Consider the following 14,446-nt stretch of genomic DNA (forward strand, 5'->3'; position numbering starts at 1 on the left):
CAATGCCTACGATGTTAAATGGTAGTGTGGGCAATAATTATAACGAAAACAGTAACCAATGACCTCATAGAGTCTTCAGTGACTTTGTCCTAGCATTTGGAGATAGACGAAAACAACTTCATCTTATTTGGAAAATAGTGTTTGGGCATCTTAAATTATTCTATGATCTTGATCAAAGGTTGCTAATTTTTTTTTTGAAAAATGGGCAGATTACACCGAAAAGATATGGTCGCAGGATGGATAGGCCTAACCTTTTCATTTTTTTTTACTTCAGCGTGCAAACTGTTACGGTAGTGATAGAGCAGATTGAGTGTAAAATACCCGTGCACGAGCAACCAGGGTTTAGAGAACAATTCGGGCCCGGTAGGAATGACATTCTCGGGCCCGAATCAAGACCTTTGTAAAAAAAATTACTGTATCGAGAAAATATGAGATGGTCTCGTCAAGTCTCTTAGAAAGATTACGAGCGATAAAATCATCTCGAGCCTGGGTCTAAAAGTACCCCCTGGAGTCTGGACCCTCCCTGTCAAAGCCACTGTGTGCAACAGTTGACACGTGCGGTGTTTGCAATTGATTGGTTTTGGGAGAAAAACTCAACGTTTTATCAAAATTTCCAAAATCTCATTTACGTGATAGTTTTGCTTCGGAGAAATTAAGTTTTAATAGAAAATAAGAATGTGAAACGACAAATAGCTGCAATACTCGTCATAATTTCACCTGCTTTGTCTTTATAGTCTAGTTATCTAATAAGCATTTTCATATAGTGCGATATTAAAATCAGTCGGCAGACAGTGAGAATTAAGCTCGCCCCTTGCAGTTTGGGGACGAAAGTTTGAGAGTCATTTGGTTACTGCTGGACTCAATTGGGCAAAAATGTCTCTTTACTTACTATTGCGTCACTTGTCACATCTTCCCCAATTTTGGAAATTTGTACCAGGACTAAGTTGATTTAAAGACTAGACTACGTACAAATTTCAAACTATTAAACAAATGTTGTAAACAAAGCGCTCGTCTGAGATGAGTGCGTCAATGCGTCTGCTTTGACAGAAGAGTTAGGATTGCTGGCTCGTTTAATAATTACAGTAGTTATAACGTTGTAATTATAAAATTAATTATAACTAGTCGGCCAGTTACTCAAGAAAGAGGAAGATGCCAGTAATTAAAACCGGTAATACGTGAACGTAAAAAGTTTATTTCAAAAACTGTTCATCGATTGTCAATAGGTTGTAACTAATTTCCACCAGTAAAAGCGTCAGCTAAAAACGATTATTGTATAAATCAACTAAACAACATTTCAGTTTCATTATCATGATGGGGTATGACATCACAAACTCTTAGATGTGCATTGTGCACGTTGTACAGAAAATGTTGCTCGACAACAGGGAAGTATCCACGGGGAGAGGGGAAAAATGGAGGAAAATTGCTCTTCCAAACTTTTAACATGTCCCGGCCCCAAAAACAAATGCTTTTATACGATTACAACCTTTTAATATCATTGTAATTCATATTGAATGACGTTTTTCCAACCTAACAATTGCTTTTGGTCTCCTTAAAATTTTCTTTCTGGCTACAGAGAAATTTTATGACTAAAAACTGTCTCCAAGTTGTTTCACTTCCAGCTACAGATCACAATGTTTTCGTGACAATCTTGCAATCCAACTTTTTGAAAGTCTTCAATCCTTGACGTCATTTGGTGTAACGGGCGCCAGTATCGCGAGAGATCGCTATTGATGTAACTTGCACACCTTCAAGGAAAACTTTCGAAGCAACCCCGCAGGTAAATCAGTACTCTCTTACAGTGATTCAACGTGTATCAGTTGCTGTTATTGTTTAAGGTAATTTCGGGACTTATCTTCGACGTTTTGCTGATACGTTTTTTTTTCAGCCAGCGAAGTAGCCTACTGCGTTTAATAACGATTCAACCAGTAACGATTCAAGTCCCGAAATTACCTTAAACAATAACAGCAACAATTGGTTTTGTTTTTATTTCTGAACATCACAGCAAAAAAATACACGTCAACGTAGCAAAGGTCTAAAAAAGGTAAAAGCGAATTTTTTTCACATTCTTTCTACATCATGAAAAGTTTGGATGTTGATTGAGGATATTTACTTTTCTATGATGTGCTAGATGCAGAGTACAACTGATGCATTGAAAGGTAAGATCTTTCAACTGACTGGTACTTAATTTCATGAACGTATATAACTGGATACCTGGTACTGGTATTACCTTTCAGCCAGGGGCTCTATCCACTTTTAGAATTCGGGGGAGGGGGGGTGATTTTTGGACTGTGGGCAAAAATCGTCATAGTCATATCAACTTCATGGAATGTATGAGCAGGGGTTAACAAATACAGTACACTTGCCCAGTAGGCTATAGCCTACCCTAACAAAAGGCTTGCCAGATGTTTCTTTCCTGAGATCATTCATCCCTACGTTTCGGCCCTTAAATTAAGGCTTAAGCGTTGGATTGTTCACCCACCAATAGGGAACGTGAGCTGGGTTTAGACCAGTGGTTCCCAACCTTTTTTGGTGTCGGGGCCGAATTTCAAACTTCAGAGTACGTATGGAGCCGCATGAAAACACTCAAGTAATTAACGTGTGCTTTAGCGGATAGCCTATGTGTGCTTTAAGCGTGCTTTGTGCTAATTGGTATTGGTTGCAAATTATTGGGCTTGTCTTTGTGTTGATTTGCCTGTTTTGGGCTTGTTTCTTAGATTCACTTTCTTGTTTTCAAAAAAACAACCTGACATCACTGTGTAAGATGTAAAATGAAAATTTCACTGACAATGCAACCTCTACGACACAACGACAATACAGTTTGTAAACAATTTTGACTTCGCAAACAATTTTGACAAGTCATAAAATAATCGCCCTAGTTATTATAAATAGATTTATTTTTATTTTTTTGTGGGATTTTCAGGGGTCAACGAGAGCCGCAAGAAGGCTAGCTTGGAGCCGCATGCGGCTCTAAGAGCCGCGGTTGGGAATCACTGGTTTAGACCGTCGTGAGACAGGTTAGTTTTACCCTATTGATAAACGCTTGTCTCGCGACCGAGGATCGTCGAGACAGCAACTCTGCTCAGTATGAGAGGAACCGCAGATTCCGACATTTCTTCTCTCGTGTTGTCGCTATATGTCAGGTCATCCGTTGGTTAGCCACTGCCTGGTGTCGTCATCTATAGAAACTAGGCCTTCCATACCATGAGGTGGTCTGTATAGCCGGCAATCCTTGATAATGTGGGCCGCCGTCTGCATTTCACCACACTCACAGGCAGCACTCTCTGCCAAGCCCCAGCGCAGCATGTCTGCACCATAGCGTCCAACACCAGTGAGCAAACGGTTACGCCTTGATGAGGCAAGTCTAGAGAGGCCATGGCCCAGCTGGTTCTCGGGCGGGGATCTGAATACTTGGCGAAATGGGGATGTGCTGCTTGACCATTGTTCTCTCCACGCCGCGTGGCACCACTGTTTGCTAGGGCTTCCACCAGAGGCTGTCAAAAGGTCTTGTGCAGCGCGTACAAATGGCTTTCTTGACATTTGGTAACTTACGTGCGCTTGGCCGATCGGACAGTGGCGCGAAGCTACCGTCCACGGGCTTACGACTGAACGCTTCTAAGTCGGATTTGTTCGCGCCCGGTCCGAAGTGGGCGAAGATAGGGCGGTCGTCTTTCCTTCGGCGACCTCTCGACGAAGTCGCGGAGAGGCCGTTCGGGTCGGTCGCGGCAAGACGGGGTGTCATGATCGCTAGAGCAGTATTTCGACTGCGATTCGTTGAGGGTAAGCCTTCTGGTCTGTGATTCGTTTTGTCCCCCATGACAAGGGCGCCGTCGCGGTCGCGGCGTGCAGTCGCTCGGGTAAGGGTTAGCTACAGTCTAAAATACAGCTAGGCTACAACTACATGCCGACTTCGAATAAAACTTCTCTTTGGTCGCGGTGTTTTTCCACTCTCAATCTTGCACGCTTGCCAGATGTTTCGTCCCTGAGATCTTTCGGCGGTGTTTTGCTACTCTCAATCTGCAGTTTCCACCAAAGTAGCTTGTATAGGGCCGAAACGTCGGGACGAAACATCTCAGAGACGAAACATCTGGCACCCAACAAAACAACGCCAACAATAGCACAAGAAATAATGCATAACCCAATTACACACTGTGTTAAAGCATCATACACAGTATTGTAGATGTCATGGTATAACAAGAAATACAATAAGTGAAGATTGCCACAAGTTCACAACAGTCAACTCAAAAACGCCGGAAGATTTTATATCTTTGAGAACTGTTAGAAACAAACTCTTGACAGATTCGATCCACAGTGTTTCCAAATCGTTTCACAAAGTATAATATGTTTCGAAAAGGGCATTTTTGGGTAAGCAAACTAAGTTAAAACTCCACAGTGTAAACGCCAGCCTCGTAGTTCAGGGTTGCCAAATTAAAAATTCATTTTGAAAAAATTCAAAAAAAGTGATAACAGCGGAAATATTTCTTTCAAAATTCGATCAATGAAATGTCACAAAACCTTTTCAAAGCCAAATTAGTGAGCGGGTGATTTTGCATTGCTCACCCCTCCACTTCAATGAGTGTGGGGGGATCACCCCCTCACCCTCCCTTGGATAGAGCCAATGCTTTCAACTGATATAAAGATAAAACCAGAAACACATAATCTCATTTTTTCATTGAAGCTTCAAGTACCATTACAATCCGCATTCTCAGGGTAACTAATAACATTTTTAAATTTCGAAAGTAGAAATATACTGTGATGGCAACAGAAAAATGCTTCTTTAACACGTTTGAAATTTATTTAAATAACAGGTTGTTTGAAAATCGAACCTTATCCACACTGAACTTGGAAAGGGCGGTGCTATATAGAGCTAGGTTTACTTCTACTTTCATTACTTACATATTTTTGAAAATAGTCTAAAAGAGGACTTCATTGCCGTTTTTGTGCTCATACGGTACCCTACGAGTAATTTTCTCGTAATCCTTGTCTAGATATGCATTACTAAGCCATAAAACAAAGCTATCCCAATGCCCGTAACAAAGCTAATGGTTACGCCACAGTAAATTTGTGGTAGCCTATACTTATACACAGTGCTGTATTCGTAAAATAAGCACAGGGTATACTGTCAGATTTGCCAAAATGATTCTGAATTCTGTATCAGAGGAATATTTCTGAACATTAAATTATCCTTCGTTGCTAAAGCCAACTTTGTTTTTTCTTCAGGATTTTCCTTGAAACTCTCAATAATTCATATTGTCCTTTTTATTAAAAGTTTGGTTCTAGGTAAAGTTGTAGGCCTACTTCGAGACTGAATTTCAATGGATAACATGGATAATTCTTGCAGAACATCATACATTAGGAATCAGTAAGGATAGCATATAGGCACTTTCTTTGGAAAACCAGAGGGTATAGGCCTACTATTAGTTGTTAAAAAAGCAGAGAGTAGGCTATACTGCGTATACCGCCGTATACCCTCGAATACAGCACTGTTTATACAAGTAAGTTACAGTAGATATGCAAAGATAATTGGATTATGAAGTTTAAAACATTTGTACAAAATAAATAGTCATTATGGATTAAGATTGATTGGCAATTTATTTCATCACAAATATGCCTAAATAGCTTTTAGTCTGACGCCGTTTCTCGTACTTCCTACTTTGATAATGTGTACCCCAAGGGGTAGGCTACACGTAGCTCTGGTTTTAGAACATCTGGTCTAATAGAAACGATAACCTACTTCAACTTTGGCCAACATCAAGGTTTGGAAACCTAAGGCCGGCTGGCTGCATCAGTCTGCCAAGTGAAATTATGCGGTCCTCACCCATTTTACAAATTATAAAATTATATGGCCCACAGTGGTAAAGTATTTTATAATCGAAAGAAAGAACAAGTAGCCTACTTTTGTTATTTGATGGGCTCACGTGTTTGGTTTGCTGCGCTTCTGTTTCTATAAACAAAGAATTCAACATAAAGCGCCATTATGACACAAAACATAGTAGCCTACTAATTTTTCCAATTAAGTTAATTAGTGAGAACGACAAACTTATAACCTACACTACAGTTACTCAAAAATAGCTTAAAACAGCAAACTTCTATGTTCCAAAAGGAAAGAAAAACCAGAAGTAATGCCTTGAGAATATCAGCTCCAGTAGAAGCACCATTGATAGCAATCATCTAAATAAATTCTTCACCTTAAAAATCTTTACAGCTTCGGTAGAGAGTTTGTCTTGTTGAACCATAGGCATACGAAGCCGAGCAACGTTATCAAGTTCAACATATTTAAAGATTATTATATTTACAAAAAACACAAAACTACGCAACAGTTAAATATCGAACGTTTTCGACATCACAAGATGTCCTCTTCAGGAATAATATACATACAACTTAACTACATCAGAATAAAATACAATGGTTAACTATATCTATGAACAGGAAATTTTTTATAGATTTATATGTCTCTGGTCTTTTGCGATTAATTGTTCTGAGTTGTGGGCTAGCTAGCAACAGCATTAGTGCCCGATTCATTGGTTTTGGCCCGCTGTTAGAAAAAAGTCGCCGACCCCTGGCCTAGCTATTCCAGCTTCAATACACACAGTGGCATCTACCTTCAAGGTTTTAATTAAGACAATGCAAATGTAGGCCTATAAAAACATTGAAGTCACAGACAATTTAGTTATTTTATGAACACAAGTATAAGTTATAACTAAGGCCATTTTTATTTTGACCTAAAAAAAAATTTTTTGACTTTATTTTTATCAAATTTTGACTTTATTTTGATTAATTGATTAACGAAATAACGAAATTGATTAACGAAATTGCGTTATTTAATAAATTTTTTTGACAATTTTGTTAATAATTAATTGATTAACGAAATTGCTTATTTGTAGAGGGCACAGTTCTTCCTTGAATTGATACCAGTTATCCAAACGTAATATTTTGTCGAAAAGTTTTGATTGATTGATTGAATCTTTATCCTCGGACTGGGAAAGCTTCTTGCAGAGCTTAATCCTGGCAGTTTCGCATACTTGTAGAGGCTTTGAATCACTGACGCAGGCCCGGTCACCGAGATTGACAGAGTGAAGTTTCCGATTGTTGAAGTCTTGTTGCCGGGGAACTATTCCATCCATTAGATGCCGCTGAATGGAAAGCAGTCCTTAACGTGCGTTGCTCAACCGCACACCCCGAGAGTCGAACCAGCGCCGCTTGATCTTGAAGCTTCTTCGTTCCAGAAGCGACGCGCTAACCAATTGAGCTAGTGTGTCGTGTTTTTTGGCGATAGGGAAATCTCCACAAATCTGTCTAACTTTTGCTGAAGACGACTTAGCTTGCCGAGGCATTTTGTGTTACAAAATGTCAGTAAATTATTCCTAAAATCCAAACTGCTGATTTTCAAAAAGATCACGTTTGTGAAGAGGCAGTGTTTTATAAGAATTATTTAAATGCGTAACAATGAATAAACAATGGACAATTTGCGATAAAAATTACTGCTGATCCGTGGGCATATTTCCTGCATTTATATGTTAATATGGTTTAATTGTGTCGCAGTTCCTGATTTACAATGCTTCCACGAGGATTTTGACAAAAATTACTCTCAAGAAACACAAAAAGTTTGTCAAAAGCCATCATTTGACAAATTTTGACTTTCTTAAAAATTTTGACTTTATTGTCAATTTTGACTTTATTTTGACCTAGTCCTAGCCTATAAACTTCTTAGAAACACTCCCCTAGGTGCTAAAAACAACTTTATTCTTTGATGCGTGGATAGACGAGGTCCTTAAAAAAATTTGACTTTATTGGCTTTTGAGGGCCCTATAGGCTAGTTATAACTATTATTGTACGGTAGGTGATTACCGTTTCAACGGGAACACAGCCTTTCACCAGTGGATTCTGATCAAGAGTCTAAATAAGCAATCAAGTTATCCAGAAAGGAAAATTTTGGAAAAAAAATCTACCATTTTCAATTGCTCACTCTCATACCACACTACATTGCCGTTTTTGCAAATGTCAAAACTTGAATAAAAGTGTAAAAAGTAGTTGTGTTCTCGTTGGTTTGCTTTAATAAATAAGGAAGTGAAAAGCAAGTTCTACAACAGCACTGCTGTCTAAAGAGTTGTTTTAGAATTAGTGTTTTTTCATAGTAGGCTACAATTTGTCTGCAAGTTTCTCGACATCTGCTGTCTCTTGTCTGATTTGGTAATGAAAATTAGCTCCCGAGACTATAATGAAAATTAGCCTACAACAGTTTCAAACACGAACTGTTATATTTCATTGATTGGATTTCATTGATTAAGGGATTTCATTGATCCCAAATATACCAATTCAAGTACTTTCTCTTGGAAAGCAGCATCTCAGCAGCAATTAGATCGCTATGCTCAAGAAACCAAACACAGGTTAGCTCATATTTCTTTGGAAGATGATTCTGTCATATGTCAAAACTCTCTCTGCTGTGAAAAATCTCATTTAAAGGAGATTGATAAGTTTTATGACAGTATCGTAGAGGTCCTCCTAGATGCCTCAAGAAAAGTTCTTTTAGTTAAAAACAAGAAAATATCTACTTATTCAACTCCTGGTTGGAACAATACTGTCAAGTCCCTCCACAAGCAAGCCAGAGCTAAGTACCTGGACTGGGTTGAAGGTGGCAAACCTAAAACTGGCAGCATACACAAGGCCATGTCTGATACTCGTAAAATATTCAAATCTTCTCTACGAAAGTGCAAAAGTAACAGTGATCAGCATGAAGCAGATGCCATTGCCAAATCATTTCATGCAGACTCCTCGTTTAAAACATTTTGGGATAAAATTAGACAGTCTGGATCACAAAGATGTTCATTACCTACCTCTGTCGGAAGTGCTGTTGGAAGTGATAACATTTTGAACATGTGGATGTATCACTTTAATCAATTGCTAAACTCGACTGGTAAAAAAGTTGTCAATGAAGAATTTGTTTCAGCTCACTTAAATGATATACATGGCTATCACAATACTAATCAATTTCTGACCTCTGCTGACACAGTTTCTTCTTTGCTTCATAAATTGCCATTAAATTGCTCTGTTGGTTGTGATAAAATATCTTCTGAGCACATTGCTTATGCAGATTCCAGTATCAGTGTATATCTTTCATCATTTTTTAATATGTGCCTTGTTCATGGGTATGTGCCTAATGCTTGTCTTAAAACTGAATTAGTTCCCATTGTTAAAAACAAATCTAGTGACGTAAGAGACATCGCAAACTACAGACCTATTGCTCTTGCTACTGCCATTTCTAAACTATTTGAGCATGTTGTACTTTTTTTTATTAATGACTATCTCACAACAAATGATAATCAATTTGGCTTTAAACCTAAGCATAGCACAGATATGTGCATTTTTGTACTTAAGCAAGCTGTGTCTTACTACAGAAAACGTGGAAGTCCTGTTTTTTCTGTATTCTTAGATGCTTCGAAAGCATTTGATAGGGTAAACCACAACCTCCTATTCAAGAAACTAATTCAACGAGGAGTGCCGATGTGCCTTGTTCGTCTAATAGTTTATTGGTATACTCATCAGCGGATGTACATACGCTGGGGTTGTCATTACTCACAGTCTTTTTCTGTCAGCAATGGTGTCAAACAGGGTGGTGTCCTCAGTCCTTACTTATTTGCCGTGTATATGGATGATCTATCGACTGTTTTAAGCAAAACCAAGGCAGGCTGTTACATAGGTAATACACTTGTCAATCATCTCATGTTTGCTGATGATATTTGTTGTATTTCTCCAAGTGTTCATGGTCTGCAGAGTATCTTGAATGTGTGTGAAGATTATGCGCTTTCTAACGATGTTATTTTTAACTGCAAAAAGTCATTTGCTATGTACTTCCAAACCAAACACTTAAAGTTAAATTTGAATCCAATTGTACGGCTCAATGGAAGTGAGATCAAATTCGTAGACAGTGTCAAATATTTGGGTGTTTTTCTTGACACGGCAATGTGTGACGACAAGGATATAAATCGACAAGTGCGATCAATCTACTGTTCTGCCAACAAATTAAAATCAAAATTTTACAAGTGCTCCAGTGATATTAAAAATGTTCTATTCCGTTCATATTGTACTCCAATGTATGCATGTCATCTGTGGGAAAATTATCATCAACGAGACATTAATCGTCTGCGTGTTGCCTTCAATAATGCGTTTAGAATTATACACAATTTGCCTAAACACTATAGCGTACGTGAACATCAAGTCTTGTGTAACATCATAACATTTGATGCATTACTTCGGAAATATATTTTTTCTTTTGTTGGAAGATGTGAAGTATCATTTAACTCTATTGTTGCCTCCCTGATGAGGTCTGATTGCCATCGTATATCAAATTACCGTCTTCATTATAATAATTCTATGTATGCTATTATCTAGTTTTGATGGCTGCCATGTCATCTGATTGTCTTTATCGTTCTGAATACTTTCAGTTCTTCTAACTTGTAACACTACCGTACCATTATACCGTCTGTAAACTTGTAACAGTAGATAGCCTATTAGTGAGATTTTGTGCATTTGCAGTTTGTGTATTACTTCGTTGTTATTTCGTTGTTGTTGTTCGTTATTTGTGCATTTGCAGTTTGTGTATTATTTCGTTGTTTTGTTTTGGATATGGACAGCTTTGTCTGATGCAAATAAATTATTATTTCAATCACTTTACTTCACAATTGGCAGTCTTCCAAGTTCCAACATCTTCATCATTGGACTTTTGCCAAATGCGTTAGGGAATTTTCAAGACACCTGACATCATGAAGACATTTGATATCACATTGAAAAAAGTAGTAGACAAACAGACAGACAATGGCATCGACGAACCAGTCCAAGATATTCATACAAAATAACTGGTTGGAGCACATGGCCATAGCTTCACGTAAATGTGGCAATTGGTCGACGTTACGGACAATCGCTCCCCAAATCAAACGTCACATAAAACCGTTAAGGTCTACTTAACCTGGTGTCTTACGTAGGCTTACCATACGTCCCGTTTTAGGCGGGACAGTCCCGCTTTTTAACGTCTTGTCCCGGTGTCTCGACCGGTCAGCCAAACGTCCCGCTTGGGCTTTAACCAGCCAGCATAATACACGAACATTACCAATTAGCATGTTCTCGTTACTGTTGTTGCTGTGTAGCCTACTTGCTGAAGGTGAATTTTTTCCATCATGAAGAGCATGCGGTCTGAGAGCAGAAGCAGGATGCTGGAGCAGAAAGTAGGCTAAAAGCCGTTATCACATGTAAAATCAATACTGATTGGTCTTGCTCTGACTTTTACGAGAATGTAAAATTGAACAATGTCTTTTTGAAGAAGGTGTTATCTACAGAAAAGTATGATCGGGCGAATAAGTAAATTCGCAAATGCTTGTACGCAGTGTTGGGTAAATTCAGTGCAATTGGGAGTTACTTATCGACTTGAAAACCGCAGTCTATTTTATTATTCTTTCTTCCTTTTGCTTTATAGAAAAAATCTAAATTCGAATTATTTTGTATGGTTAACGTCAATTCCTTTCTATTTTTCGAACTGAAACCGATATTTAGACAGAGAATATGCGCATGAACTCTCGATGACAATACGGTCAATGAAGACAGCCGGGATGGCTTTAAATGTAGGCCTATGTAATAATATCGGAAAATGTATAGTTAAAAAATCACAGCTAAGTGGTCTTGGTCTTTGGAGGCGTCCCGTTTTGAAGTCACAAAAATATGGTAAGCCTAGTCTTACGTCATGGAATATAGCTAAAAAATGAGCAGAGATTTCATCATTCTTTGTAGCCTAACACTTGTAAAACATTGCATCATCTTTTTAACACTTGTGGAATTGCTTAACAATGCATATCTACTGTTTCGTCACAGATGTAAGTTATGTGGTTTGAAATATCTCAAGTCAGTTTCGTCATTTTAGAATTGTCGCTGGAAAGGTTGGTAGAATATTAAAACTGTTTTGCTTGTGCTTACCAACTAGACAAAATTTCCGTCTTTTATCCCAGAAATCTGTATTGTGTTGACAAGTTTTAGCGCGTACGTGTTGCGCCTCTTTTTTGACAGCCTGTGGCTATTCTTTGCTGAAATACAATTCGTGAAAAGACGTTTTAAGAAGAGTATTTTTTCGCTGTCATTACATATCGACGAAAGGATTTGGGAATTTTATGTTACAACTTTCCCACGGATATATTATGGTTTTCCGCTGTGACCAGTCGAAGAGGATGAAAAAACTTTTGTAGACTTTGCAGAACTTCTGGAAACTTCTGTATACAAAAACACAAGAACCAAAAGCCATTAGCCTAAGAGTATTTACAATCTTACTATTTTGCTAATAAATCCACACACGTGCCTATTATTGCAGAGCAATGAAATATTAGTAGCTTATTTCATTTCTTATAAGTTAGTACTGATAGGTAGAAGCTTGTTCCAAACTGCTGGCCCCATGTACCGGATTGATTTTTTACAAGTGTTAAGTCTGCAGTAGCCTATATTGGAAAATAAGAAGAGTTACTTCTGTAGTTAGGCTATTTGATTATTTACACATAATTATATCACAATTTTGATAAAGAGGTGACTTTCTTCAACCATAAACAGATAAAACCAAGCAACCACATGGCATTTAACATAATATATTAAACTGAACATGAACTACTACGAACGTTTTCGGCCATAGCCTACACATAGTAGCCCTTTTCAAGTAGCCTAACGAAAAAACAACACAAATTACTTCCCGATTCCATCCGTGTTTCACTGATCATTCTAGACTCACTAGAAGAGAATTTACAGCAAAGGTAGTGCAGACAGTCAGAAAGTTTTTAATTTGATTTGGGAAAGGTGTTTTGGCCTCGGTCAAACATTTGCTGATTGCTGCAATCTGAAAAGCGGTTTTGGTCTAATTTTCAGTGCAGAAATAGAGATAGTAATCTTCTTACCTGTGCCATTTCAGTATTTGAGTTTGAATAAATATTAGCTTGTTTATTTAGAAATTCGTGTTTTGGTTAATATTTGTGGTTAGGAAAATCACTATAGCATACTAGACTAAACTCTTATTTTACTGTTTGGTGGCTGAAGTGGCTATTTTACCACCAGAAAGCTAAAGTAGGCCCGTTACCCAGAAAGGGGCCCGTTACTTTACGATCTGACGGCTGAAATGGCTGTTTTAACCTCTGATGGCAATTCATTTAGTTAGATCTGATTAGTCTATATTAAGATCTTGATAATGTTTGAAGTCTCGGAAAACTTTTAAAATCCGGGCCCCTTAAATATTTTGGACCCGATTCCAAAAGTACCACCTAGACCCCCCTGGTCATAAACTCTAGAATCTCTCATCAAAAACGAAAGCAAGGGACGCGGTACGAATCTCTGTTTCGTAAGCTTCCAACTTTTTTAAAATTAAAACCGACCAGAAATCATACGGGGACATGAGTTAGTAGCTGTTTTAATTCATATTCAGGCAAAGAAATCACGAAATCGTTTTACTGAAAAATACATTACTGAAAAATATCATCTTCTCTTTTTTAAATTTTGACAGGGGAATGCAATGCTTCAATTGAGGATAGGCTACACCCCTGCCTTGTTAACTTAAGTGAGTTTCTTGCGTACCACTTGGAAGGCTGCCCCGTGCCACTATAGTGGTAGGCTACGCGTAACACAGTTTGGGAAGCACTGTACTGTAATACAGGGGTCCGCAAATACTGGGTCGCGACCCAAATTTGGGTCGCGAGACCATTCACAGTGGGTCGCAAAACGGTTTAAAATTACCATAAATATAACTTGTATGGCAAAAATAAATACAATCATAGTCTTTGATGTGCTGAGTTTCGTACAATTTGGTAGGCTACAAGAAAATTTATACTTTCGATTGTCAGTAGTTAAGCCCACGGTTATATATATAGCCTGGAAGACAGCTTGAGCCAGGGCATGAAAACTCTCTCAGCTTAGGCTATCTCCAGAACTGGCGACTGAAACTTAGCCAAAACAAAACTTTGGCGGCAGTTTTCCACCTATAGCCTACAATCGGGAAGTTGATCGTGAGCTACATGTTCAGAACAATGGAAAACCTCTGACCTTCTGCCCGAACCAGAATATCTTGGGGTGACACTAGACAGATCGTACACATACCGCCACCATTTGGTGTCACTGTGCAAGAAAATGACATCCCACGCTGCACTACTCAAGCGCCTGGCAGGCCACAGCTGGAGGGCGAGGGCTGACACTTTGCGTATAGCAGCCTTAGCCCTTGTCTACTCTTCAGCAGAGTAGGCTACTGTGCACCTGTTTGGTGCTGCAGTGCACACTGCCATAACATCGGCACTGCCATAAACAGCGCCCTGCGCACAGTTACCGGATGCATGCGTCCCACATCATTGGATAATTTTGCCATTCTCGCTGGCATCCAACTTTCTGAGCTTCGTCACGAAGAAGCCACTCTGTTTCTTAGCCGACGGGCACTAAAGCCTAA

This window comes from Aplidium turbinatum, chromosome 9, assembly GCF_918807975.1.
Source record: "Aplidium turbinatum chromosome 9, kaAplTurb1.1, whole genome shotgun sequence".
Taxonomy (NCBI): domain Eukaryota; kingdom Metazoa; phylum Chordata; class Ascidiacea; order Aplousobranchia; family Polyclinidae; genus Aplidium; species Aplidium turbinatum.